General features: G+C 38.7%; 1 protein-coding gene and 1 long non-coding RNA gene across 8 annotated transcripts in view; one reads left to right on the top strand and one right to left on the bottom strand.

The window, feature by feature from the left end:
• Nucleotides 1–24,607, bottom strand: part of GHR (growth hormone receptor) — a 269,285-nt gene that overhangs the window by 146,279 nt on the left and 98,399 nt on the right. For 3 of the 7 annotated variants that reach the window (XM_060634531.3, XM_060634534.3, XM_060634535.3), the window contains exon 2: nucleotides 23,509–23,660. The exons of the other annotated variants lie outside the window; for them this stretch is intronic. The gene's annotated coding sequence lies outside the window, so the exon portion shown is untranslated. The remainder of the gene's footprint in view (nucleotides 1–23,508; nucleotides 23,661–24,607) is intronic. 7 annotated transcript variants of the gene reach the window in all.
• Nucleotides 159–24,289, top strand: LOC132680771 (uncharacterized). The gene is made up of 4 exons (XR_009610697.2): nucleotides 159–546; nucleotides 10,438–10,573; nucleotides 18,121–18,258; nucleotides 24,204–24,289. It is a non-coding gene; the product is annotated as an uncharacterized LOC132680771 (long non-coding RNA).

The raw sequence follows: 24,607 nt of genomic DNA, 5'->3' as shown, positions 1-24,607 counted from the left end.
TTCTATTCTTGCATAATGGAACTCACACCATTTCCACTTTCAAAGCCTGAGGCATTTTGCCTGCCCATGCCCCCAACCCCCACTTCCACAAGGGAGAGCTAGCTGAAAAGCAGTGTAATCCAGCTGGTGTGAGTTTTCATTCTATAAACTGCCCAGCAGAGGAGACCTCCAAATTACAGTTAGGCCTGTGATATACTGACTTTTATTCCTCGGCTATAAAACGGTACATAAACACATGAGAAGAGATGGAGATTAAACATGATATTTTTTTCCAATATGTTATAACCAATTCCAGGCCAAGAAAGGAAACGCTTCCATTTTTTTTTTTTAATCTTAAAATGAGCAAGTAGTTGTTGAATTCTTAGTTCTAGAATTGTGCAGGGCACAATGGAGAATACAAAAGCAATCACAATCATGGTTCTCTACCCCAAGAATTAGGCAAGATAGGCACGTGAAATTATGAAAAGAGGAAGTGTACCTAAAAATGAAAGAAAGATCAGAGTGGGGAAATAATCAGCGACTGAATGACAGAGAAGATTGTGCTAGGTAAGGAATAGTGGGGGTAGGATGTGAACATGCATTATGGGTAAGAGCTCAGATGGTACAAATGTCCTGGGTATGGCTTTGGATCTGATTAGCTCAGGGCAGTAGTTGGAATGAGCTGGTGAGATAGAGAACAGGTTTGAAACTATGAATAAAGGGGAATAAAATTGGATTGGCAAAGGAGGACTAGCCCGAAATAGCATTTCAACTCATATTAATCAGAAAGTTACTAGAAGTTTTGGGATAGGCAAAGCATGTGTAAAATGGATTATTCTTGGGCTAAATCTGCTCCTCATACTTTCCTCATTAAGTATCACTGAGAAATACTGACAAGATATGGTGATGACTGGATATAGAAGATGATAAAACATGTCTATTGTAAATGACTGAATATATGTGTGGAGGAAAGATGGCGCTATTGATAGAAATCGGAACTTTGGGATCAGAGCTGTTTAGAAAGGATAAGATCACATGACTGTCTTGGGATATTTGGTATTAAAGTGATTTAACAGTGATTGAAAGACTTGTGGAAATGTTAGAAATGTCTGGTAGGAAGATGAAGATAGGAGACCAAAGACTGGGAGAGAGAATGAGGTCATTACTGGATTTTAGAGATATTTACATAGAGAGGATGAGTACCAGATGAATTTAATGTGAAGACTAGACTATTTCATGAAGAACCCCCATATCAACTTTATTAAAAGTAATCTTAAAAACCATGTTAAGCCATATAGGGGAACATGTGTTCATATCTGGTTTGTAATTTGGCAGGGACAAAATGAACCACCACCCACAGCTACCTACACCCTCTGATTTGTATCAAGTATTTAAAAGGAAAGAGGTCAACAGCATCCCTAGAAGAATGATGTTAGCATATTTATATACAGGAGGAATAGCATGAAAGATTAAGGAACTTGTAGCCCTGTTAAGGCAAGATACCAGAGTGGCAGCTGAATTGATAGAAATAATATATCCCCCAATTTTCATTTTACTGAATTAGCTATTCTGATACCAAAAAAGTAAGAGCTGATTAAAAAATCCCTACAGAAGCAGAGGTGTTTATATTGCAAAACCAAGACTCTAGTTAGATAACATAATAAATGTGTACTTTCTGATGCAGGTGTTGATTAGTAATGAAATATTGCAAAACTGAATCGAGGCGATTTCCTGGTGAAGCTGTGCTAAGAACTCAATGCTGAAAAAGAGGCTAATCCAAAAGAGTATTTGTAACAACCCATTGTAATTAGTACTGGGCACTTATTTGAATAGTTTGCATTTGTTCGTGTCATTACCCACTTTTTATAGTGGTGGTCACTTGAAAATTGTTCAGACCTAAAATGCCTAAGGTCATTTTATTTCTTTCCCGTTAAAGAGACAGAAAAAGTTCACAAACATTACTGACCTCACTAGTTTTGCTGAGATTTCTCTCTTCTCAGAATCTAATGGGGAATACAGGATAGGAAATTATTTTAAATGTGTAATGTGTGAGGGAAAAAGGCCTTTCGGAATATTATATATACTAAGTCTCCTTTTTTATAAAACATTTAAAGCATAGATCATATGCACCTGCATTAACCAATTCAGTTACCAATTCAGTGTCCGTGGTGCATTGGAAACAGGGTTAACGTAACTGAGGAAATAAGTATGCAAAATTTTTACAAAATTTCAATTAGATAGTTTAATTAAGCATTTAATTAAGTATATTTGGGACAGGTTGAGACGTGAATCTAGTGAATCTAGATTTTTATGAAATCTAAATACAGATCAGTATTTCTGATGAAATGTTAGTATTCAAATTAAGATGTGCTATAAGTGTAAAATATACATGGATTTTAAAGGCTTGGTACAAAAAAGGGATGCAAAATATTTTGACAAGGCCTATGCTTACCATATGTTAAACCCATATTTTGGATTGCTGGGTTAAATAAAATATATTATTGAAAACTAATATTCCTTGTTTCTTTTTATTTTTTAAATATGATCAGTAGAAAATTTAAAATCACATAAGTGGCTTTCATTATATTTTATATTTCTCTTTGACAACACTACCATATACATATTATGGTTCGTATGCTTGTACTTGCATTCAGAAACATTAAACTGTTACAGTGGGCATATATGCTTTTGTAACAAACAATAATAAAAAATTACATTTCTAATGATGTATCAAATCCTGTGGTTATATTTTAAGAGGTCGTCCCAAATGCAGAATGATGGGGATTGAAGATTCACTGAAGAATTAGGCATGATTATTTTTGTAGGCTTTTTTTTTTACAGTACTCAGTATGCCTTAGTTTACCGTTAGAAGGGTGACAATTCACACTGTATCTCTCTTTAAGTCATAGACAGTGGTGCACTGATAAATGTGTAACAACTGTCTCTCTGGAATTTAAAGAGAGAGAGAGAGAGAGAGAGAGAGAGAGAGAGAGAGAGAGAAAGAAGGACCATGATTGGTAGCATTTACCACTTTCTTTGGTGTAAATACCTTCACCAAGGCGGATTTTAAGTTATCAAGTCACTGAACCTGGATTGCCTGAAGTCACTGAACGTGGATCCACAAGCGAGTACAAACAGGACCCAGCACACTATCAGCTCAGGAAATGAATGATGTTATCTAGGCTCCATGCAGGTGACAGGTACAAAGATTAATCTGCTGACATTGATAGAAGATGTAAGAGACAGGACTACTGAGTGAACCCTGGACACAATTTCATTTGATGCCATCTGTTTTACTGTTTGCTGATCATATTTAGTTAATAATCATTGACAGATATTTTCCCAAGTCTTTAGAAATTAACATCAGCCTCTACCATAAATGCCATCTTTGATCATCATTTACAGAGAGGGTGAGCTTGGGGCTAAGTGCATGTGTTCTGGAGTCAGAGAGAGCTAGGTTCAAATCCTAGCTTTACCAAACCTGTTTACTAGTCTCTAATATAAGGATGATAATCTTATTACCTTTTTCATAGGAAAATCAGGAGGAGATTAAATGAGATGTTCTATTAAAAGCATTTTACATGTATCCAATAAATAAGTTCTTTATTAGACTCTTTCTGATACTAGTAATAAATAGATTATGTTTTGTAATGCTTCCATTGGGTGGATTGGGGTTGGGGCCCTCATCTATATATCATGAAATAGAAGCCTAGGGGGGTGGTAAAGCAGTCAGTAAATATGTTCTCGGGTAGCCACAACATGTACAACTCCCTTCTTCAATCATGCACTTACATCACATAAGGGTCCGAGGAAAATGAAGAGTCATCATAATGTAATGTGTGCATCTTCTAGGATAAAGCAGGAATGCTGCTCATTTTTGCTTGGGTGTATAGGCAATTGTACACCTTTGACATGGATGCCCAGTTGTGGGAAAAAATCTAGAGGCTGGTTTCACCCGTAATTACTATCTCAGCTGTTGTAAAAAAAAAAAAAAAAAAAGTCTATGCTGTTGTTAACTGGGTCCAGATCATTTGTCTTGTGAATCATGCATTTCTAGAGATGAGAACTGGGTAGATGAATTCCAATGATAAGAGGCTTGACTTCAAGCTAGGACTTTCCCTGTGAGAATACAAAAGGCAGCTGGGTTATAGGAATTTTGGTATTAAACTCTTCCTTTCTGGAGAAGTGAAAAAATACAGGCCTTTTCAGAACTAAATACTTAGTGCTGCCCCTATCTTGGTCTGCATGGGCATTCTGCTAGGAGTGGACCTTTATTGGTGCATGGGGCAACCTGTCTGAGTTTATTAGTAAGACTCGGTGGCACTTTGCAGTACCTTGACATAACAACTACCCTTGTGGAGGGTGGCCAAACTCACCCAGCTTGACTCACTTGGTGCATCTACTGATTCACAATGTGGGTATGTCTCTCACATCAAAGAGAACATCAATTGCATAGGTACATATTTGAACAGTGCGTTCCTTTTTGTATCATACTTTATACCACTGCACCTACAGAGTCATTTTTGTTTTTCCAAAACAGAATTTGAAAAAGCAAGTCTCTTACTGGATTTCTGCTGTGTCTCTCTCTTTTCACAAGTGGCTTTTTTTTTTCAAACCATTTATTTTTTTTAGTGCGATACATCATATAGAACATGGAGAATATACTTTAAACAAAGTTGAAGAGGTTGGAATTTCTTTCAAACTCTCAGACGGAAATTGGTTTTGTTTTACCTAATTTAATAGGAAATGGATAGGCTGTTGAAGACATGATCACAGTGAGTGAAGTCTTCAAGCAAAAACATTCGTTATCTTGATGAGATGATAATCTGACAATGATTAGTAAAGTAAGTCAGTGCACTAAAAGGACTTACTAACAGACCCAGATAACATATAGAGCGAACATTGGGAGAAACCCTTCTTTCCTTTCATCAAGTCCAAAATGAACTTGTTCTTTTAAGGCAAACAAGTTGAGAAACCAAGAGTGAGGCAATATGATCTTCTGGACAAAGCATTTCCAGAGAAGGTGTCAGCAATCCCAAGCCTTGGTGCCAGCCCGACACTGCCTGACCTGGTAACTCAGGCACTCATTTAATCATTGTGGGCCTCAGTTCCCTCGTCGGCACACCATCCGTGATTTTGTGGTAAGCCAAATGCCAGGCTGCGCAATGTAATGAAAGCTGCCATTCTTTGAGGACTGCTTGTCCCGACGCTGCCAGGCTCCTTGTCCTTCTCTTCTTTTAGCTGTGAGTAACTGGGGGCAGGAGGTCTGTCTCATGTACACGTTGTGTCCCCAACAACTAGCCTTGGGCCTGACATAGAGTAGATGCCTCCCCTAAAAACTGCCTTATTATTTCATTCAACTTTTACAAAGACTCTGTGAAAGACAGCCTCATTTTAACGTTGAGAATACAAAAGTTTAGAGGAACTTTGAGAGGTTCCATGAATCCCCCGACAGAACCATGCCCAGAGTCTCCAAGGCCTGTCTTCACCTTCCCATGCTGCACCGTAAATATGAAACTAGGCCAACCGAGCACATGAGCAGAGTACCAGTGAGGCAGGAAAGCTACAGAGGGCAAGAAAAAAAGAGGAAAGTTTGGATTCGAATTATGGACAGGGTCAGACCACAATATTTTCAGTGCTCCGGCCTGTCAAGGGCGGTAATAATTTATAAATGCTGACACAGTAGGTTCTTTAGGAGTATTGCTCAAGGGATATAATATTCATCTCTAGGCCTTACAGCCTCCAAGAGCACCTGGCCTACTTGCGGGTACATTACTTAAGAGCTATAAAGTGTGCGCTTTCCATGACATGGGGCATCCCCCCACCTCCTTTAAGCCTATATATATAAATAGAAAGGAGTCTACTTGGCCAGACTGACTGGCTGCCAGATAGATGGCAGACACGGGGCAGATCAATGTCAAGTCTCAGCTCCAGGAAGTTTATAATATACCACTTCACTCTTCGAGATCAGAGGACGTGTAACAGTTTGGACTTGGACCATTCATTGTTAATAGCTTTAATAGAAGATGTCCTCTAGAACAGTGCTGGGTCACAGAAATATAACGTGAGACACAAGTGCCAGCCACATATGTACTTTCGAATTTCCGAGTAACCACGTTAAAAAAGAAAAACATAAAATTTTAATTTTTTAAATATTTTCCTAAGATATCTTATGTACCCCAATATATCTATATATTATTTCATCATATAGTAAATATGAAAAGCATTGAGGTATTTTTCATATGGAATCTTTGAATCTAGTGTGTATTTCACGCAGCCCATCACAAGTGGCGCAAGCCAGATTTCAAGTGTTCCACAGTCACATGCAGTTAAGTGGCTACCATGTGAAAGTGTGCAGCTCAGGGACACAGAGACTGTGGGTGTCCATGTGGCCAGCTCCCTGGCTACCGCAGAGTGTATCTGCACTCATTACTGCTCATGAGCAGAATAAGCTGCTGAGAAGGGACCTTGAAACAGTCATTTTTCAAGACGTAATAGTTTCTTAAAGTCCTGGAAAGAAATAAGTCTTGCTACGAAACCAAGAGGCAGGATGCTCCAGTCCTTCCTAACATCCATTTTACATATAATTACCGAGCACTGAAATCTATGTACAGTTAAATCATAAACCCTTTGTTTGTGGCACAGAACTGGCACAGAGCACCAGATCTGTCACTGGTTATGGGACTTTCAGCAAATCATTTCTCACCCTCAGCCTCAGCTTCCTTATCTTCAAAACAGAATGTCTGGAGCATATCAATAGTTCTCAGCCTTGACTGCAAATTAGAACCATGTGGGAAACTTAAAAAAAAAAAAATGCCCTGCCTTTACCATATATAAAACAGCATCTCTGTGGTGGGGCCTGAGTATTAACACTTTAACATTTGTTATGTGATTCTAAAGTGCAGCTAGGGTTAAGAATCACTGACTTAGTCCAAACCAAATGTGCTATGATGTTTCAGTTTGTGCCAATGGAGCTCATATGCCCCAGGGAGCCTTCCTCAGTTGAGTGGAGGGAGAGAAAACAAAACAAAACAAAACAAAACATCAATCTTTCCCATCCAGTCAACCAATAAATGTAATTTTTGCAATAGAAAGCCTTCTATGCCAACTGGGGTTGAAATACTAAATATAAAGGTAGGAAAAGAAAATATTATCCCATGAAATGGCAAGATAAAAAGAATACATGTAATGGATGAAATCATTCATAGACAAGATCACTCAAGGAATGATGAAACATTATTTCAAAGTGTTACTGATGAGGTCCCCTCAAGATGACCATCTCTGGTTTTTCAATCAAACGCTAATTTAGGTACTTCCCTGAGGGAATTCTACAGATGTAATTAAGGTTACTAATCAACTGATTTTAAAATAGGGAGATTATCTTAGATCACTGAGGTGAGTCCATGTAATTATCCTATAAAACAGAAGTAATCAATGAGATGTGGTGGAAGAGGAAGGCTGAGAGGTGAGAAATGTGAGAGGGATTTGATGTGCCGTTGCTGGAGGGGACGGCATAGAAAACATGAGATGCAATGCAGGCAGACGAAAACAGGAGCGAAAACTGGCACCTAGCTGACAGCCATCAAGGGAGCAGAGAAGACAGTCCTACAATGACAAGGAATTAAATTGGGTTAGCAATCTTAAGGAGTGTGGAAGCAAATTCATCCCCAGAGCCTCCAGAAGGTAACAGAGCCCTAAAAAGTTTTTTTTTTTTAATTTCAGCATTCTCTAAGCAGAGAATTCAGTTGAGCCATGCTGTGTCCAGACTTCTGACCTACAGAATTGTGAAGTATTAAATGGGTATTGTTATAAACCAATACATTTATGATGATTGCTTATGGAAGCAATAGAAACTAACACAGTCTCTAAAAGTCCATTAGAGAGTCCTAGGTTGATTTCCTAAACATCAATCAGGAAGATAATTATCCAGTCACCTTTGAAACATGTCCAAGTGAATAAGGGCCTTTTTCCAGAGCACAGAAACTTGTGACTTGAGAGGCAATCTAGTTCAATCAATTAATGATGGATAAGGAATGCTAAAAAAAAATTAGATACCAAATAATCTGTGGCTTTGTCTCCTCCAACTGTCCTTGGCCAAGAGCACTTTAATCAGCCAACAAGAATGTGCCAATATGGAAACAGGTACAATAATCTCTCAGAGCTAGGTGATGCTCTCACCTGAAGTCATTCAGTTCCCTCTATTCCAACTCTACGATTGCCAAATGAACTTCTGATTCTTATCTTACTTTCTGGGTTTCTTCTCTTTCTGGAAAACTAACACAATAACTAGCTGAAATGAAATTGCTTGACAGATGAAATGGAGCATAAATGAATGAACTGGCATTCTGGTATACTGGTCCATCTCTTGAGCTTGGCTAGTAGAAATTGAATTCCTAGAGTCTAATCACCTCTGGGTCATTTGATGGAATTTATTTTTTGAACACATAGATCTGGACATGAGATGATCCCAGGGAAAGTGAGAAACACTGCGCGCACTTGTCTGAATTAGTTTGTTGGCCTTGCTTCTCATCTTAACCCCAGGTCTAACCAGGGAATTAAAAAACAGATGATGTGTCAATGGGAACGTAAATCAAAACAAAGGTCAAGGTCTATGACAGAATAGCGTAGGGGGAAGATAAGGATAAGCAGCATTTATTTTATGGAAAAGGTGGTTTGGAAGGGGGAAGTACAGGCTATCTTTGCAACATGTCCTTGTAAATTTAACATCTTGGCTCAGGAGAGCCTGTTTTTAGTCCTCTGCATTAAACATTTAATTCCCAGGAGCCTTGTGTTTACCACCCCATGAGACCACAACGTAACTCAGGAAATGGAAATTCAATGAGCTGGCCATGTTTCTCCTAAATCAGTTGGCTGGTGGATGATGACTGGAACAAGCAGGCTGAGCCAAACCCTGACCCACTCACTAATGAATCACAGAGACTGTCCACCTACCAAGAAGTCAAAGAAACAAACACTTCAATGCTTTTCCATTGTAATCTCTTTGGGTGATTTCAGTTTCATATCTTGTGGAACAGTAACACAACATTTATCTTCTAACCTGAAAACTGATTCAAACGAATTTTTTTTATATCCAACCTCTTGTGATCATGTTACCAACTAAGACTTTACTTCCAAATGAGGAAGAAAAGCTACAGGGAATCCCCAGGGTGGCAGTTTATATAAAGCCTCATGTAAATACTGCAGAACTAGAGAGCAGGTTCCCCAGACATAGGGACTAATACCCATAAGCATCTGAAATAACTCCTGCCCAAATTGAACTCAGCACCTCCTACCTGTCCCCAATCTCATTCCTCATATTCCCTGTCTTGATTGATGAGATTAGGGTTCTGCAGCTACCTGAACTAGCTACCTTGGTTACCCCATCCCTTTTCACAGGTAACTTGATGCTATAAGAGAGTGATTCTACCTCAGAATTCTCTATGAAATGTAACTCCTCCTCTCCCACTAGCCCCACTGCGTCTTTCCTGCCTTTTTTACACTTGATGCAGCCTTCCTCGTGGTCTATCTTCCTTTACTTTTAAGTCTGCTGCCAGACAAATCACAAACCTATTTATGCTTCCATGAAGCCTTCTACACTCCCCGTGAAACATAAGTGTTAACTCTTCTGTGCCTCCACACAGACTTTTTTTAACCTCTGCTATACACAATGCCACAGTCAGAAGATGATGAACCCATTTGTGGAATAAATGAGTTCTCAGTGCCTGTGTTACTATCTAACGCTCTGCAGGGCAGAAAAAATCCCACTTCCGCTATTTATTACTCTACCCCACCACCAAAGTACTTTGCAGGATTTGATGAGTGGACAGATATGTAGGTTGGTTTTGCTGGCGAGTATTGCTGGATATAAGGTGGGCCAGAAGCACTAGAAGTTCTCCCCTCCACCCAAGAATATCCACAGTATCATCTACCTATAGTTTCTGGATCTTTAGAAGTTAGTTTGGGTAAAAGAGAGCACAGCGCAATTTTGGGGTTAGAAGATGGGCCCAGGACCGAACTTTGGGCAGCCAGAATATAGTCTGAGGGTGCCAGGTATAGGTTCGAGAGAATTTCACAAAGGGACAGAGGGTCACAGGTCAAAATTCTGCCTAGGACCCACCTGAATGGCTGCGAATGCTGACTAAAGGCTGCACTTGTTTGGAATATGGCAGAACTCAGCTTCCACAGGTCAGCTTCCCCATGAGTAACCTCACCCTCAGTCCCTTCAGATTCCCCATTCAATTTCCTCTCTACCTTTGCAGGAGGGGCAAGCAGGAAAAGTCAAGAGAAAAAAGAAGATGTATCCAGGTGGTTTTCTGCTTTCCTTTTATCATCAGCACAGCACAGAGCATGCAGTGTAATTATTTTCCTGCAAGTTATTTGCCATGATCACCAGGTTATGTTCTTTAAACTACAACTGGTTTAAACATAAGTGGTTTTGCTAATTTTTCTCTTAATCAGAATGTCTGGAAGTCCGAGGTTAGTGCTGATGGAGGGAAGGAGAGCCAATGTGGAAGCCAGAAGCCCAGTGAGAATCCGAGAGTTGGAGGGAGCTCTAAGGACCATGTTAGTCTAAACGTTTCACTTCACAGCCGAGGTAAGCGAAGTGCAGTGAGACACCACTGCTGGTTACAGCCGAGCTGGGAGCAGCACCGAAGTCTCCTGCCCCTCCTCCAATGGTGTTTTTTTTTTCTTTTTTACCACTCCACATTGTTGTGGAGCAATCACCTGTTGCTATGATTTCAAGAAGCAAAAAGCCACACTTACCCTCAGCTCACATGTGCTGTCATACGCAATATCATTTATCATTAGACATTCAGGACAAGCAAATCATAACACGTATGGGCATACAGCCACCCAGTTCTTCTGGCAGCCACAGAGGGCTGGCCACTACCCACCCTCAACAGGAGCTGAGTGCCCCCTGCCAGCTTCTTTAGGGTAGGAAAAGAGGCCTTGAGTAATTGAGAAAAAGAATTTACTCATAACCAGCCCTAAAGTCTGGACCAAACTGAACTGAAATTTCTGAAAATAATCCTGGATAGAACCTTGCAAAAATCTATCCTCTACATGGATGCCAACGTGATTTTCCTAAATTGCTGATCAACAGCCTCTAATTCAGACTCCTCATTATCAAATGATAAACTCCTAGAAAGGTACATCCAGCCCTGGGTAGTCTGACCTGGCCTCTTTTTTTTTTTTTTTCATGTTTATGTATTTTTAAGAGACAGAGCATGAGCAGGGGAGGGGCAGGAAGGGGCAGGGAGGGGCAGAATCAGAAGCAGGCTCCAAGCTCTGAGCTGTCAGCACAGAGCCCAACGTGGGGCTTGAACCCACAAACCGCAAGAGCCTGACCTGAGCTGAAGTTGGACGCTTAACTGACTGGGTCACCCAGCACCCCTGACCTGGCCTCTCTCTACCCTTCCATTCCTATCTTTCACTAATTTCCAAAACCGCCCCTTTCCTCTGTCCATGAGAGGGGACTTCTCTGAAGTTTCCAGACTCTTCACCTCTTTGGCCCCTCTGCCACCTGTCTTCTTCTCACTTTACCCATCTCTGCTACTCAACCCCCCAACCCTCAGATCAAGGTCACTTCAACTTAGATGCATTTCTTCACTTACCAGATAAAATTAGGGGCCCCTCCTCTCTACTTCCATACAGCCTTGACAAACCCCTATCAGAGCAATATAAGATAGCCATGATTTTCCCATCTCTCTTCTGAGATGCTATTTCACACAGTGCCTAGCACACTCCATTTAAAATGAATTTTGAAGGAATGAACAGAGACACCTGACACTGTTTTAAAAATGGGTATTTTAAGGGGTGGGAGCATGTCCTTCTGTGGAAAGTTCATCTGAGTGCATTTTAATGAGATAAAGTGGCATTTCCATCATATCAGGCATGGTGGGATAGCTTGATTCAGGCATGCAGTAAGGAACCCAAAGCATAGAGCACAAAAGCATAGAGAGCACAAAGCATAGCTAGGCTAGAAGCACAAAAAACCAAAGTAATGTTTTCTTTTTCTTTAAAGTGTATCTTTTCTCCTTACACCTGTCAGAATGGCTAGAATAAGACAGACAGGAAATAATAGGTGTTGGCAAAGATATGAGGAAAAAGGAACCCTCATGCACTTTTGGTGGGAATGCAAATTGGTGCAGCCACTGTAGAAAACAGTGTGGAGGTTACTTAAAATATTAAAAAAAAATAGAATTACCATATGATCCAGTAATTCTACTAATGGGTATTTACCCAAGGAAAGTAAAAAAAAAAACTAATTCAAAAAGATATATGCACCCCTATGTTTATTGCATTATTAACAAGAGCCAAAACAAAACAAAACAAAAAACAAGAGCCAAGATATGGAAGCAACCAAAGTGTCCATCAACAAATGAATGGATAAAGAAGATGTGGTATAGGGGTGCCTGGGTGGCTCAGTCAGTTGAGCGTCCGACTTCAGCTCAGGTCACGATCTCGCGGTCCATGAGTTCGAGCCCCGCATCGGGCTCTGGGCTGACAGCTCAGAGCCTGGAGCCTGCTTCCGATTCTGTGTCTCCCTCTCTCTCTGCCCCTCCCCTGTTCATGCTCTGTCTCTCTCTGTCTCAAAAATAAATAAATGTTTAAAAAAAAATTAAAAAAAAAAGATGTGGTATATATACATACATATATATATATATATATATATATATATATACACACACACACACACACACACACACACACACACACATACATACATACCATGGATGGTATATCATGGATGGATCTATAAGGTATTATATTAAGTGACATAAATCAGAGAGATAAATACCATATGTGGAATTTAAGAAACATAACAGAGAAAAAAAGACACAAAAATTCATACTCTTAAATACAGAGAACAAACTGGTAGTTACCAGAAAGGACGTGGGGTGGATAGGTAAAATAAAGAGATTAAGAGTACACTTATCATAATGAGCACTGAATAATGTATAGAAATGTTCAATCATTATATTGTACACATGACACTAATATAACACTGTATGCTAACCATATAAATATAAATATATACCCAAAAAAGTGTTGACCTTTTCTAAGACTTCAGAAAACCTAGAAGAAAATGAAAAACACACATGGACCAGAATCAAAACTATGAAGTGTTTCTTGAACGCAAATTATAATCTCTATTGACGTTCTCAAAATGTATGAGCCCCTTAAATAATCAGAAAACTAGCCTTTCATTCAAAGAACAAAGTTTGGAAACCCAAATTATATCTCACATGTTCAGCTAAGGAGTATGCCTTCAGTAGACTAACATTCATATGTTCTGTTTTGTTTTGTTTTGTTTTGTTTTTTGTTCTGGCAGTTGACAAGAAGTTAATTTGCTTAAGGAAAATCCCTCAGTCAAGCCTTTCTAGCTTTTCCTTGCCGTTTTAATGTGGTACATGCTATAGCCCCACAAACGTGTTACTCCAGTATAATCTGCAGTGTCCTAACTAAAGTTACTGACTGGGTCTTATCTGCACAGTTTTTGTGTCCTGTTTGCTTCTTGAATCTGATTAACCAGAATATTTCTCTTACCTCTTTTTAATATGTGAAGTCACTTGACCTAGTTTATGTGTAGAAGCACTACACCATTGGTTTCAATCTTTATATTCTGTGTAAAAACAAAATCCAATTTATATAATAAAATCATTTCTCTAAAAATTTAAGTCATTTTCAGATAAAAAATAAACATGCATTTCTGATACGCAAAAAAATCTGTTTTTTCTGATAATATTTTATGAACTCCAGCACAAGGAAAGGGGGTTTTGTTTAGAGTAGAAAGGAGAAGGTTGAAGAAGTAGAGGAAAGAGGGAGCAAGGGAAATTAGGGCAGTTGGGGAAAGAGTGAGGTGGGAGAAGAAAGAAAGCAACTGGCTGAGCCATCAGAGATTTACACCAAAAAAAAAAAAAAAAAAAAAGAGAGACCTGACTCTCAGCCTCTTAATCAAAGTTAAAAAGAACGGCACGCTAACAAATAGTCCGGCAGACATTCCTGAAGTAGAAGCCGGATTTTCATAGGTTTTCCTCTGGGCTTTACCGCAAGAGGTTTTTAGATGCCCTTTTTCATTCAGTCATGTGTGCAAGCAGACCATATTATACAAACTTGGTTAAAATCTGTCAGAAAGAGGAGGCATGAAGGTGGAATATGGTGAATTTCTTGGTCACTGCTTGGCATGTCTTAATCACTAGCTTCTCGGACTTGCTGCTTTCACTTATATACGGCACAAAATCTTCCCCAATCAATTATATTCCCTCTCGTGAGCCCCGCCCCCCCTCACATGCGTGCGCGCGCGCGCACACACACACACACACACACACACACACACACACACACACACGCCTCTGGTACCAGAAGAGTAGATGAAAGCACACGACCATTGCCTCATATAACAACCTCCCCCCACCCCCCGACCTTTGCCCAGAACGTCTTTGGGTTCTGCCAACTGAAGTGAAGGCCAGGCCTGGGCTGGAGCCTCGTGAGACCCATCACAACATCACAGTAGAGCCAGCCAGGCCAGAGGAGAAGGCAGCCAAGTGTTAAAATTCAACAAAGAGTATGAGCTGGACAGGCTGACGACAGTGATAGGCGTAACTAACTCTAATCCTGTGGTCTAAGGAGCGCAAAAATGAAAGCTCTCAGAGGGCAGAGGTGTCCATCTGCTATATTCACTGGTGTTTCACTGATGTATACCAAGTGCCCAGAGTGTAACACTTTGAATACTTGTTAAATGAAGGATAAATGAATGACTTCCAAAGCATTAGTGCCCATTGGAAATCTTAACACACTTAACTGTTAAATGTTTAACCATAGTATCAACGATGCAAAGTAGTGGACTAGAAAATTATTAGTACTACCTACATATTAACTGGATATTATCCCACTAATAGGATATTTGGGTTGACTGGCAGGAGGACATAGTACTGAGATTACGCGGGTTTCTCTTTTGAATTAACTTGTAATAAAGAGAAGTAGGTCTATGAAAAAAATCACAAGTCAGCAAAAGGTGCTACACACTCAACATTTAGTGAATTAGGTCCACAAGCGGCACAAGAGACAAAATAACTGCTTTCTAGCTCTGGAGTTTCACCATCTTTCTTGTTGTTCCTCACATGGTTGGAACAGTCATGATGATTTCCATCACCGAGTGCGGGCTGAGTTGTTATAAATGCAAGGCTATGTTACTAACATTCCTGCGTATGATCAACACTCCCGTCCATACTATTAATACGAGAAGACTGCTCATGATTTGTGACCACAGCCGGAATTAGCAAGACCTGTTGTTGGTGAAAACTCCTTTCTGCCTACTTGGCTTTCCTAAGTTTGTATGCAAGAAACCATTCTATGACATCATCCACACAAAGTCCTATAATATGTCCTATAATATAAGAAAACCTCACAGGGGAGCATTCACTTGACTAGGTTAATTAACAATGACTACATAGGAGTCTCATTAATTGTGAATTGGAGGTTAATTTATTACAAACTCATATTTTGGATGTGTAGAGGCAGCCTTCCTGACGGAGGTCTCTAAAGCACATTTCTGAAGTTGAATTCAGGGGTCCAGAAACACTTCCTCCCTCAACTTGGTGTTCCTGCAGTATTTGTAGCACAAGCCAGAAACACAGGAGTTACCTGGCCATCTTCTCTACCTCCTCTGTCCCCATTTCCTCTGTCAACATCACCTCTTCAGCATCTTGAATTCGTTTCGTGCCCTTATCCTCTGTGTTGCTATCACCAAGTCCCAGCCACTCTGTCTCACTTGGACTTCAGGAATGCCCTCTTAACATCCAGTAAGACTCCCTCCAATCCATTTTTTACAGAAAAATTATGTTTTGAAACACAATTATGATTATGACACCCTTCTGAATAAGACATTCAAATGACTTTCCTTCTCCACAGTACTCATACCACAATCCATTAAGGTGGTCTCATATTTACCAGTTGTGCTTAATAGTCACTCACTCTACTTTCAACTAGTAATGGAATCCAGTGCAAGAAGACATTTCCCAGCCAACCTTGCAGCAAACTGTGTCATGTGACTCAGTACTAGGTAGGAGGATGTGAGCAGAAGTGGCAAGTGCATCTTTCAGGGAAATGAACATCTCCTCTACTTCCCCTTCTCCACTCCCGTTGGCTTGGATGTTGATGTGCTTGGTCACCAAACACATGGATAAGAGCTACCTAGATCTGGGGAACACTTCTGGAAGTCACTCTGCAGAAGAATCACAGAAAATGTGGGTTTGAACACTGGCAAAGGACCGAGGGGCCAATGATTTTTTGACCAGCCAGCATAGACCTTTCTAGCTTATCCTTTAAAGAAGAAGGTCATTTTCACCTAATTTTTTAGGCGCAACTGTAAGGGTAGTTGGAAAGAGTAATTACACAGGACTTGCACAAAAACATAGGCTGAAATTTTATCCTTAATACCTATTTTTTTTTCTTTCTTTTCTTTTCTTTTTTAAAGAAAGAAAATGTACCTGAATGTATAATGTGACAGGGCTTTTTTTTGAGTCCTTTATTTTTTTTACAAGAGTTATGAATCCTATTAGTGTGCTACAACCAGAAGTATTTTTTACTTTAGAACCTGTGAATTGTTTTATTGGGGGAATTATTAAGGCCACAGAAATGACCACCATAGTCAGATAGAAATATTTTGGTCTAATAAGAAAATGGGACAATCTATCCCACCCTATCCCAAACCAAGTTTCCAAACCTCAAGTTAGTAAAAACAGTTAATAAACACTGGTTATACAAAGAAGTGTAGGGAAGTATAGGAAATTAGGAAAAGGAGCCTGTCCTATTAGTGTTGTGGGTTATATTTTTCCAGGTTTGGGCACCCAGCTTCCTAAAACCAAACTGTATACTGAGCAATGTATTTTGAAATGGTGCCAGTGGGACAAGCATGAGGCTCTCTGCTTCAAACAGCATTTTATTCACAGATGCTTCATATTTGTACCAAGGAGATGAGCTAAATCAAGAGTAGGAGTATGTGATGCTGGTTTGCAAAATGATTGCTTTCCTGAAGCCAATCTTTATTTTATTTTTCTGATAATAAATGCACAATACTTATGTAGAAGTTTGGTAAGTATTAATACAATCTAAAACAAATTATGAATTCCCTTTCTGTCATTCTCTTTCCAATAAAATTTCTAAAGAAAGCTGAAAACAGACCCTATACAAAAAGCTGTCTCGTGTTTTTTCTTCTTCCATCTAACATTAGTGTCTCTTCAGTACCTGCAATTAGATTGCCACTTTATCTAGGAAATGCATCTTTTAGCAATTCTTTGTTGATTCCAATGAAATCAACCTGACTCAGCTAATATGAACTGATTAGATTGAGAATGAAGTCCTAATACCAACTGCTGTCCAATAGTAATTACTTGACATTAAATTTTGGGTGACCCAAGAAAATTCTATAAGCTTAGAGAAGTTTCAAGTAAGAGGATAGGGAGCTTGAAGACATTATAAAAGAATCCATGAAGGACCCAAGATGTACCTAGAGAGAGATACATGAGAATGGCTATGCACAGCAGCAGAGATCGGATGTCATTATAGTAAATCCCAATTACATGGAATTATATGGCAGCATCCTCTTCCTTGCTGGCTAAAAAAGCATAATACCCTCCTGCCCAACCACCACCACCCCAAAATACAAAAACTGAATATAAAATTTAATGGCTGCACTAATTAATATTCCCTCATATTCTTGTTTTTCTAACTATGAGTCACAACCTATTATACTGTAGGGTCAGTCTAGTGGGCCAAACCCGGCTTTGTTTGCTGGCCTACTTACACAAATAAAATGGTGCTATAAGGCTAAATGTTCATACCTCCTGCTCCAATTCATATATTGAAACTTTATCCTCAATGTGATATTTGGAGGTGGGGCCTCTTAGGAGGTGATTAGGTGATTAGTGCCCTTATAAAAGTGGTCCCAGAGAACTCCCTGTACTCTTCCACCATCTGGGGATATAGTGAAAACAGCTGTCTATGACCCAGGAAGTAGGTCTTCACCAAACATGGCATCTGCCAGCACCTTGGTCTTAGACTTCTCAGCCTCCAGAATTGCAAGAAATAAATTTCTGTTGTGTATAAGCCACTCAGTCTATGGTATTTCTGTTACAGAGCCAGAACAGATGAAGACAAATGGAGAGGAGAAGGGAGGAGAATAAGATAGTTTCTTCACATGAACCTTTGTGCTGGCCAACATGGCACTGCAAGTTTACACTTTGAACTTCCTCCTCTGTGCCAACTACTGCAATGGTAGGTAGGTTTGTTTGTTTGTTTGTTTGTTTATTTATTTATAACTAAGACAGTAGTACTGGAAAATGTTAAAGAGCAATTACAAGCCATGGAAGGCATATTGAGGAGCTCCAACCCACATATGGTGGGAGTTCCAGGAGAGAATTTAATTCAACTGCAAGAATCATTTTTGGAAAAGGTTATTATTAATTTTATAAAATTAAAAGAATGGAATGAGTTTTCAGATTAAAAACCCACAATACTCACCGAGGATTATAAATAAAAAGTAAATTCACAATAGGGCATCATGATAAAGAAAAACAAGGGACTTCAAGTAAGAGGCCGATTATCCACTAATGAATTCAAACATACCAGTAGAAGATTTTTCCTCAGGAACAACAAATGTCAAAACACAAATGAAAACCTTTAAGTGTCAGAGAAATAACCATCTATTTAGCATTTGATACCTAGCTAAACTGTCACTAAGTCTTGTGGTGAGCAGGTGGTGGAGGGAATATGAAAACAGTTTTCTACCTAAAGATTCTAATTTAAATAATTATTAAAAGAACTATTTTTCCAAGAAGACATCAATCATTTTAAAAATATACTGAAAGTCTTTTTTAAAATGTTCTATCCCAACTATTCCAGTTATTATACCCATATTTGTTGACCCATTTCTCTGCCCCCCATTTAAAGCCAAACTTCTCAAAGGAATTACATTAGACTCTTATTCTCAATTCCTCTTTGTCCACCTTCCTAAACTCATTAAAGTTAGGCCTTAACCTCCACCACTCCAATGACATAGATTTGTCCTTGCCACTAATGACCTCTACATTGCTAAATCTAGTGGTTAGTTCTTAATCATCTCATTTGATTTATTAACATCCAACATAACGGATCACTCTTTGAAACACTATCATAATTTGGTATTTCGACACTATTCTCCATTTATTCTACTACCTCACTGGATACTTCATCTTGGTCTACTTTGTTGTGTCATCTTCATTTCCCAGCCATGTGACACTGGAATACCCTTAGTCCTTATCATCCACTCTTATCTACCTACACTTATTCCTAGGTGATTTCATTTGTAATATGTCATTAATATCATCTATATGATTATGTTCTCCAAATATATAACTTTAATTCAAAACTCTTCCTTGAACTATAGGCTTATACATCCAATTGACTAATAATCCCCTTGGGTGCTTGATAGGAATCTCAAATTTATAAATCTATAAACAAACTTTTGATTTTACCCTCTTAACCTTTTCATTCCACAGTGTTGGTCATTTCATTAAATATCGCCTTAATCCTTTCAGATTCTCAGGCCTTTCAGTCATACCTTGAAAACCAATCCATCAACTAATTCTCTTAGATATACCTTCAAATTATATCCAGAATGTGATAATTTCTTTCTTTCTTTATCTCCCTCACCCAAGTCACCAATATTTCTTATCTGGATTCTTATAAACATTTCTTAATTAGTCTACATGCTTCTGGTCTTGAAAACCCTTATCCCCAAATATATAAGTCACCCATCAAGATCTTGCTAAAACAAGAACATGTCAGTTTTTTTGTTCAAGACCCTCAGATGGCATCCCATCTCACTTAGAGTAAATGCCAAAGTGCTTACAGTGGTCTAAAAGTCTTACTTGGTCTCCTTTGACCCTCTCCCCCCACCATTAATCACTATCTCTGCCTTCATCTACCACACTTTTCCTGCCCATTCTGCTCCAACCACACTGGACTCTTTGATGTTTCTTGAAGACCCCATGCAGTATATGCTATTCCCTCTGGGATATTTTTCTTCCAGATTTTCATCAAATAGCCATTAAAATATCATTTCATCTTTGAGCTCTTCCCTGAAAACCCAGATTAATAATAACTCTTATATCTTATTCTTCTCCATAGCACTTATCTTTATTTGTTTTCTGATTTTTATTTATCTCCTCTTACTAGAATGTCAATTATATGAGTTAAGGGATTTTATCTGTTCTGTTCACTGCTATATTTCCAAGCACCTATAACCACAGCAGGCCAATAGAAGACATACAATAAGGATTTATTAGATGACTAAATGGTGAGGAAAAACAAAGGTAAAACATGATAGCCAACTCAAACAAATATTGTTTGTAAAAACAATACAGGCCACATTTTCTACTGATCAAAAACGGTGAAAGAAAATTTTAGATGAGGAAAATAGGTGAGTTTATCTCAAAGAACAATTAAAATGTGTTAGATTTTCTACTTTGTTTGGGAGAAGGATAGATAATCTGTGTGAAATGGGAACACTAATGTTGCTTGATGTGGGAGTGAGCGGCCCAGCTGAGGGGTGCATGGGGTGTAAGGTCAGCACTGATGATGTGGCTGTCGCAGGCTTCTGCTGCCTTAAGAATCAGCACAGTTGTTAGGGGACCCACATCAGGGAAGACTGAGAAGGTCACACCCCACCCAGACTCTAAGAAGCGAAAGAGAAGGTGAGCATAATCATGGTCTTGGGAAAGTGGCAGGCCTCACATAGTTTAGGAATAGATGTTATAGACTCATGTTCTGTGGATGTTTTTTCTCAGTAGGCAGAAATGAGAATCATTATTGCCAGGTAATAACTATATGTATTTGAAAAAAATGAAAGAAAAACCTTTGCATTTTTAGCTTTGCAAGGAAACATTTCTGAAGAGTGATTATTTAAGTCAATACCTAAAAAAAACCAAGTCTGCCAAAATATGCTTCAAGACATTGTGGGGGAAAAAAGCCCCAAAAGATAATACAATAGAAACATCCTGTACAAGTAACATTTAGACCAGGAATGCAAGGACAGTTCAATATCAGAAAGATTTAGCAATATAATCTACTGCATTAATAATTTTAAAGAGGTAATCAAATGGTTATTCTACCATGCAGAAAACCAGTGTTTATAATTTAACATTTATGATAAACTCTTAATAAACTAGAAATCCAGAGTTTTCTGAATCTAACAAAAATATGTCACCCAAAAACCTGTACCTAACAGCATACTTAAAATGAAACTTTTCAAGCATTCTCACAATTATGTGGCACAAGAAAAAAATGCCTATTATAAAGGCATACTATTTACATGGCATGGTACCTTATAAGGATAGGAAAGTTGAGATCAACAGGGAAAAAAAGCCTAGAAACGTTTAAAGCATATATATGATCTTAGAACACAACAGAAAAGGCACTGCAAATAATGGAGAAAGAATAGAGCTCAGTAAATGGTATTGAGACAACTGGTTTTTCATATGGAATAAAAATAGATCCATGCTTTACACCACATATACAAATTAGCTCCATGTAAATTCAATGTCTACACATGTAAAACAAAACTTTGAGAAATAAATTAAAGCAACTTAGAGTACAGGAGGGATTTAAATATAATCATGGAGGAGAAAGTGATTGCTTAAGCAAGGCACAAAATGCAAAATAATAAAAGAAATTTAACTTTATCAAAATTTTAAAATTGTGTTAAAAGAGGTCATGAAAAAAATTAAAATGCCATCAACAGACAGGAGGCAAAAGTTTCAACAATATATTTTTCAGTATATGAAAAAGTATGAGTCATATGTATGAAATATAAACACATATATTAAAATACATATACATTAGGATCATACACATTTACACGTTTTTGTAAATCAATAAAGAGAACAGACAATAAAAGAGTAAACAAAGAGTAGAAATAGATAATTCAGAGGAGGAAATCCTAATGGCCCTATAAAAATGATGTTCAATTTTACGAATAATCAGAGTAATGAAAATTAAAACAATGAGATACTGATTCATATCTACCAACCCACACATAATTACGTCTGATAATAAGTGTGAGCAAGGACCCGGTGGGAGTGTAAATTGGTAAGAGAGCACTATGGAGAGCAATTTGTTAGTGTCTACCAAACACGAAAATGCACATATCCTATGATGTGGTAAGCCCACTGATATATACTCCAGAAAAACTCTATTACATGTATCCTAAAGGAAATGTCTAAGGACATTTATTTCAGTACAACTTATTTTTGTAAAACAATTGAATCATTTTAAATTTTCAGTAGTATGGGAATGGATAAGTTGTGATATTTTCATGAGATGGAGTAATATACAGAAATTTTTAAAAGAATGAACAAGGGGAATATAAAAACATAAATTCTGAAAACAGAATGTTTGATAGTAAAAGTAGTGATTGCCAGAATACCACAGTCCATATTTGAAGTAAAATATATGGGGGTACCTGGGTGCTCAACTCAGTCAGTTGAGTGTCAGACTTTGGCTCAGGTCATGATCTCCTGGTTCGTGAGTTTAAGCTCCACATCGGGCTCACTGCTATCTGCCTGTCAGTGCAGAGCCTGCTTCAGATCCTCTGTCCCCCTCTCTCTGTCCCTCCCCCCACTTGCGCTCTCCTAAAAATAAATATTTAAGAAATAATAAAGCGAAATATATGAAATTTTTATTTATTTATTTTTTTTTTGAGAGAGAAAGTGTGCAAATACATGTGCATGAGACAGAGAGGGAGAGAGAGAAGCCCAAGCAGTCTCAATGCCCAGTGCACAGCCTGACATGGGGCTCAATCTCATGACTGTGAGATCATGACCCGAGCTGAAATCAAGAGTCAGACGCTTAACTGGCTGAGCCATCCAGGCATCCCAGGAGTATTTTACAATACACAAATAATTTGTATTTCATGCATACAATAATCATGTTTTATATATGTAGCAAAATTTAAATGTATAAAAACAGGACTGTACAAAGGTCAACACATGGCAGTTGTTCCGGGGTAGCAGAGAGTAGGGTGATGCTGAGAAAGGCAAAACAGGGAACCTCAAATTCACCTGTGTACTTTGTTTCTTTACAAATAGAAGCTAGGCAGCACACATGGAAAAAATATTTACTTTTGATGTATTCATCTGGGTGGCAGGTACATGGACACTTATTTTAGGGTCCTGAGTATATTAAAAAAAAATAAGAGTATTAGAGAGCTCTAAATCTATATCCCTGCCCAGGGTCAAAAATAACAAGCCCGCACAAATTTATGCAGATAGAAAGATAAAAAGAGGTTCTGATAAAGAGGAGTTTGTGTAGGGCACCCACTCCTGGACAACACTGACAGAGGAGGGTTGGAATGGTTACTCAGGTGAGTTCCAGTCACTGAATCCATGACTGTCACCCTCATATGCACCCTACCCACCCTCATGGCTCAGCAGTTGGCCCTCCCCAGACACAGTGTTATATGACAAGGAAGGGGAGCTTTCTCAATACCTGTTTCTAGGCTAGGCTGAGGAACATTTTCTTCATAGATTCCAGAGAAAAGCCACAGAGTGGACGTTCCAGGAAGAACGGCAAATCACATGTGAGATTGCACAGGCTAGGTCCTGTCACAAGGCTTCCCAGAGTTCTGGTGCCAGCCGTGTCTGATTAGTGCAAAAAAAAAAAAAAAAAAAAAAAAGCATATTTTTTTACTAGCTTCAAAAAAGTCAATTTAAGCACTTCACTCCAGTGAAAAACTGATTTGGGGCACAATGATTAACAAATGGTTCTCAATCTCCGTCCCTGGAAGTCACAAACACATGCACAAGCCCTAGGTAAGCTGGACCTGGGGATCTTACTTAGTCACGTGAGTCACAACAAATGGGTACGCCAAAGCTGGTTCATCTTACTCAAGTAGACCACCGTGGAACCTTCCAGCAAACACTTATTAAAACAAGAACCGAAACATTTTACAGACTATAGCGTGTTTCAGTTGGTTGAGAGCCATCATAATTAATAATACAGTAACAATAAAATGACAGCACAGGCAGAAGCCCTGTAGCGTAATGATCCAGAGTGAGCTTCACACATCTGTGGTTATGTCAGTTCCTGAGTGCAAAAGCACCAGAATGCCACATTCATGGTCTCAAATGATGGCAGAAAGTATCTGGAGAAAGGCCATGATTCATCTTCTTTTCTTGTCACAGGAACCACTGAGAAGAAACTCAGAAGCTCCTACTGAGAATTCCTTAGAAAGAGAATCAGTGGCTTAAATAAAAGGATTTTACTCTTAAAAAAAGATATTCCGAATAGGCTTCCTTTTATACTTCATGTATGCAGAAGTATTTTCCTTATATATTTATTCTGCATGTCATATAATAGTATCCTTCACAAACATTTCCCATAGAGTTGACCAGCAGCTTCAACTGCTTCCCTAGAAAACACTCCAGCTATTCCTCTCATTAAAAGAGACGAAAAGCCAAGAGGATAGGTGACCGACTTAGTTTGTGCCAACAATCTATCTCTGAATATGACAGAGCTTGTGCAAAACAGGCACTCCTTATATGTTAATAAAAGATTGGGCACTGGTAGTCATTTCTAGAGCCCCAAC

The sequence above is a fragment of the Panthera onca genome, chromosome A1 (genome assembly GCF_046562875.1).
Source record: "Panthera onca isolate mPanOnc1 chromosome A1, mPanOnc1 haplotype 2, whole genome shotgun sequence".
NCBI lineage: Eukaryota > Metazoa > Chordata > Mammalia > Carnivora > Felidae > Panthera > Panthera onca.
Note: the sequence above shows the minus strand (reverse complement) of the source record. Positions and strands in the feature narration are given on the sequence as shown.